Here is a 6,241-nt window from a genome sequence, read left to right on the forward strand (position 1 = left end):
GAATGCAAAACGGCAGGACAGGGTCAAGATTGGAGAAGATGAAGTCGAAGAAGTGGAAGAATTCGTATACCTCGGAGCAACGGTCAGGAAAGATGGTGGTGGAACTGAAGATATTAGGAACCGACTAAATAAAGCAAGAAGGGCGTTCTATAACCTAACCAAGATATGGAGGTTACGGAGCATAGGACGCCAAACGAAGATCAAGCTGTTCAAGACGCTAGTACGCCCAGTACTACTCTACGGATGCGAGGCATGGAAAATGACAAAGGTGGAGGAAAAGAAGATGGACGCATTCCAGTTTGTGTGCCTCAGACGAATCCTCGGAATTCGGTGGCCACAGAGAGTGAGCAACGAGAGGATAGGGGATATTACAGGAATAAATAAGACCAGTGATGAGATCCGCAGGAGGCGCTGGAACTGGATCGGGCACGTCTTGAGAAAAGATGCAACCGACAACTGCAGGGTAGCGTTAGGGTGGCAACCAGAAGGGAAACGGGCAGTAGGTCGACCAAAGACCACGTGGAGACGAACTGTGGAAAATGAGCGAAAGAGTGAAGGGTGGAACAGCTGGAGAGAAGTCAAAGTCATAGCGGAAGACAGAGTGGGTTGGAAGACGAGGGTTGCGGCCTTATGCGCCTTCTGGCGCGGAGAGATCTAAGTGCTAAGTAAGTAAGTACTGACAAATTGAATGAATAAAACGAAAGGCTTACTACTGGAAATCTCGAAAAAAAATGACAATCGATCTTATTGGTTGGTTTGTACTTGATTTGCTCTTTTAACGCGTAATTGCTTTGTTACGATACCAATAGTGAGCGCGTGCTCCATTGTTCAAAAAAGTAGACATGATCATTTTTGTATGGGGCACGGTTGTCGATGTGTTCTATCAGCGAACAGAATAACAGTGAGATTCAGGTATTTTCAACAGAACACGGATGAATTAGTAATAATATGAGAGAAACTCAGACTTTTAGAAGGGTCACCGAATGGAGTTCGCGGCCCCAGAAAGTGACCAAAAGCAGGCTCACGGCTATTCCCTGAATTTGTCGAAGAAGAGTTTGCATGGGGAAATCATGGCTTCTAGATTTATCAATCAATCAATAATCGTTATTTATACACGATAAGTACTGAAACCGAGCCTTCGCTTGTGGAATCACGTGTCTAAATATAATTAAGTAAAATAACTTAATCAATTAGAAAATAAACAAATAAATAAATAAATAAATAGGATATACACCAGCTAAAATCATATAGATACTTACAGTTTAAAATACAAGCAAAATATCTTACAAGCCTAAAACGATAATAGCTTAAAATTCTAAAGTACAAGTGGTACTCTGGTATCGACTAATTATTAACACTAATTATACTTAACTCAGACTTTTGGAAGGGTCACCGAATGGAGTTCGCGGCCCCAGAAAGTGACCAAAAGCAAGGCTCACGGCTATTCGCTGAATTTGTCGACGAAGAGTTTGCATGGGGAAATCATGGCTTCTAGATTTATCAATCAATCAATAATCGTTATTTATACACGCTAAGTATTTAAAGCGACACTTCGCTTGTGGAGTCACTTGTCTAAATATAATTAAGTAAAATAACTTAATCAATTAGAAAATAAATAAATAGGATATACACCAGCTTAAATCATATAGATACTTACAGTCTAAAATACAAGCAAAATATCTTACAAGCCTAAAACGATAAAAGCTTAAAGTTCTAAAGTACAAGTGATACTCTGGTATCGGCTAATTATTGACACTAATTATACTTAAAATCTTCCTCCCTTCTGTTTAATCAGTTGAGGGGAGATGCAGTCGAAATCTAGGTGTAGCAGAGCCTTTGATAGCCTACGAACGCAGACGTATTTCCGGCCATCTTTTCTCTCAGCGCCGGAAATACGTTTGACCGTCTTGCCATGATCGCGTATTTCTTAACATTGTCTATATCGTCATTAAGTTGAGGAACCAAAGTGTTCCAAACTATTGCTCCTCTTCGAGCTACAGAATTCATCATACAGTTGGTGTTAAAACGAGGGACATCAATTTTCAGTTTTTTCCTAAGTTGGTAATTCGCTTAATGCTATCATTGTTCTTAATAATAGCTGACATAGGGTCGGGAGTCAGGTTACTGTGGATTTTATACATAAGCTCAGCTAAGCTAACTTTGTACATAAAGGCTAAAGAAGATTAATTAGCCTTTATCATAACATCTGCATTAGACATCTCCCAAGGTAGCTCAAAGATAATTCTCTTAGCTCTACAATGCAGTGCTTCTAATGCCTTAAAACCTTCTTTTGCATATATCTTTTGTTCCCATCACCTGAGCGCATTGTCTTTGTGATGGAAAATATCCAAGATATGAAAAGGAATCTTTTCAATATCCGCCTTAAGAATTCGCTGCATTAAAATTTTTAAAGTTTCTGGGTGCTTTTGTGTACGTTATCTGGATAAATCCATATAACGTACACATATGCAGCTGATGTTTCCACTTGTCTTTATGGCTTTAATACATCCTTAACTTAGCTTGGATTAGATGTTCTGCGGGGGTTTACTTTGCATAATGATTTAGTTCTTCTCTGTCAACACTTTTCTTTCGCTTTGTCGTCGTTGGAAAATAACAGTTAAGTAACACTTTCACATTAAGGACGGTATAAACTTTCCTCCCACGCGGACCTCGTCAGCGGAGCTGAGCGTCTTTGCTACGACATAAGATGACTAAGCCGTGATCTTCGTGGGAGAAATTAGACGTTGGTCACTTGGTCGGGGGTGGAAGCGGAATCATCAATCATGAACCATAGTTACAAAACATGTAAGAATCATGAATATTTGTTTTCAAAACTTGGGAATCATGAATCTTCGGGGGATTTCAATTGGCTACAACATTGAGTTAGCAGATTAAGCCTATTTCCACCGACTCGAGCTTAGGTGTCAAGGCAGCGTTTGAGGTACTAATGAACTGACTCTGTACAACTGTTGTGCTTCCGCTGAGCAAGACAGTCGATGATTTTTATATTTTTATTGGGAACACCAGGGATAGTATAGTTCCAATAAGGAACTCATGGAAATAAATATTCGAGTTTTGTGATCACGTGTAATTACTTTACTAAGCCTCTTGGATCATTGAAATGCACTGTGCCTTTGTTTAAGAGTTTTCATCAAAGAAACCAACTCCACATATTTATACAGTTTTCTTCTTTTTTTTTTTTGCATTGCCATCGCCTGCCTCGGTCACTGATACATTTGCATTTGGTAGATCTAACCATGGAGTGAATCTACGTGGGGTGCTCATGTGGCAAAGTCTATATTTTTAGTGATAGTGCCGCGCAGCTGTGGTTATATAATTACGGGCTTGTTAATATCAAAATTAATTCAGTGTTATTAACTTTATTTGTTCAGTGTTTTTAACTTAACCTTTTGAAATCATTAATAATCCACGCCCCCAGCAAGATTTTCGTTTAATTTCTTCTAAAACGTTATTTCTTGTCTCTTTTTTTCTTTCTTTCTTGAACTCTTTTAAGTTGCAAAACTTGTTTGCTAATCATATGGTGACAATTTTGTGATGATTTTTCTTTCCTCAATGTAGAAAATACTGTTGAGTAAACAAATACTAATTGTTTTGCTGTCAAAATGAACGTTTTCGCATATTTATTAATTTAGAATGATTGAGAACTTTGATCTAAGCAACACTATTGATCTCCTGTGATAGGTGATTTTTATTGACAATTAGTTGTAATTTTTTTTTTTTTTTTTGTGGTTTCACCCTTTTACAGTGTGGACCTTGGTATGTTGATCTGAACATCTTTCTGACCAGTTTTTTACGCTACTGCTAACACGTTTGTTATTTACTGGATATCGTGAAAGAAGTAAATATTCTTGATTTGTGCGAATTTCATTGTTGTTAACTTAGGTTAGGGTTAGGGTTAGGGTCAGTTTCAGAAACAGTTTTATCGGTTTTTAAACGATTGAACTTGTGTAATTTTCCTTTTAGATCGGATCGAATAAACAATAATGAAATACACGATTGCAATATCCAGTAGATTTCTGTGAGAGTGGTCCATTCCTTTTGAAAAGAGAGAAAAAGTGAAAGTTAATCGAGATTAATAGCCGGGAAAAGTCAAAAAGTCGATCTATGCGATCAAATAGCGTGACAAGGAGAATACGTAATTTTTTTTGTACCTCTCTACAACTTACACCACCTCTTTTTGCTACAATACTGTGTTGTTTATAACAAGGCGTGACCCTCATAGAGAATTAGACGTCAACGGGTTTAATTATATAATTACGCAGCATCAGGTTTTGTGCGCAGCCGGGTTTTCGATAGCGCTAGCTTTTCAAAGTACCGGATTTGATAATGAAAATACCGGACATGGTTATTTTTCTTCCACTTCCTGAGTTTGGAGAAGTCACCGTTTAGTACCTCCACAGGTATCACACTTTGTCACAGTATCGCAGACAAACAATTCTCTCGAAAAGCGGCTCAATACAAAACCATAATTGATTGTGCCAATTAAAATTTTCCCATGACAACACCCAACAGTGCAAAGTTTCATCCTACTCAAACTTGAAACTAATAAGAACAACGTGCAGCTCCCGACATGAAGCAGATGATTGCAGACCTTCCATGGAACGCCTTACCGCTTATGAACCACCATTTACCTACACAGGAGTCTATTTTTTCGGTCCGTTTTACGTGAAGCGTGGCATGGGAGAAGCTCAGATAATGTCTGTGGCTGCCTCCTCACATGCCTTTGAAGCCGTGTAGTTCATATACAAGATGTGACTTCTCTTGGAACGGATGCGTTAAATCAAGTTCTCTGCAGATCCATTTCCAACCATGGGTACCCTAAAGAGATATGGAGGGACAATGGAACTAATTTCACCGGAGCTGACAGAGAAATTTCGTGATTTAGTTTGCAAATGAAGCCAGGATGATCTGAACAATAAGCTGTTATAGTACGAGATTAACTGCTCCCTCTGCCCAATTTCTCAATGGAAATTCTAACCTTTAGCCGCTAGCTAGATGGATGGAGTCTGGGAGAGATTAATTCGAAGCGTCCGCGAGACTATGACGGCAATTCTTGGAAATAAAGATACTCTGCCGGATTATAAACCTTACGGACTCAGTCTTTGCAGAAGTAGTCACCATACTAAACAGCCACCCTCTCCATTACTCCTATAGCAGCGTTGATCCAAATGACCTAGAGCCACTTACACCAAATCACCTGTAATTGCAACGGAAAACCCTTGCCCTACCAACAGACCTGTTTGTCCATGAAGATCTTTACGGGCGCAAGCATTGGAGAAGAGCCCAGTTTCTAGCTGATGCTTGTGGAAAATATCACGGGATCAAGTCACGGTATAACCAACACCATGCAGCAACGCCAACGGTGGGTGGGCAATGGACTCTAACCAATATTTTGAATTGTTATCAACAGACATGAGCAAGGCCTGTGATTCTTTACATCCTTCGCAACTGATAAATAAGCTTAAGGCATGTGGTTTTCGTGAGAAGCCACTGGGCCTAACGAGATCATATTTTACTGACTAACAAACAAAACAGAATCAAGTTAAATGGAACCACCAGCAATTGAAAGGACGTTAAGTAGAGGATGCCCTCAAGGGTCATCGTCTGGACCTTATTATGGAACATTTATCAAAATGACTTGACTTACTTAGTTATAGCCTGCGTCACAGACAGACAAAATCGCCGATTTCGTGACGCCTCCGATTTCGTGACGCATCCGGCTGCAATGCAGGCTAACCTAGTTAACAATGCGAACCTTTCAGTGTATGCTGACAACCATCAATTATATATCATAGGTAAATCAGTGGGATGTGTAGAGAAACAGTTGAATGAGGGGGACACATCATTTCGGAGTGGTATAAAGATAATTTTCTGAAGGGAAACTACGACCGTGAATAGAATGTAATGCTATTAGGTAGAAATAAGGAAATGTCATGATTGACGGGAAACCTATTGAATCTTCCTAAACTATTAGGAGTTAATCGGATGATAAACTTAACTGTGACGAGCACATTAGTGATATATGAAGACGACTAGTGTTCCTAGTCCGCTTGAGAAAAATGATTCCCATGCAAGCAAGACTGCAACTGTACAAATCTGCAATTCTACCAAATCTAACAAATTGCCACATAGTATGGCACTTTTGTAGTGCATCTAATGCCAGAAAACTTGAAAGGCTGCAAGAACGAGCATTGCGCGCAATATACACTGATAGAAATAC

The sequence above is a fragment of the Montipora foliosa genome, chromosome 10, assembly GCF_036669935.1.
Source record: "Montipora foliosa isolate CH-2021 chromosome 10, ASM3666993v2, whole genome shotgun sequence".
Lineage (NCBI taxonomy): Eukaryota > Metazoa > Cnidaria > Anthozoa > Scleractinia > Acroporidae > Montipora > Montipora foliosa.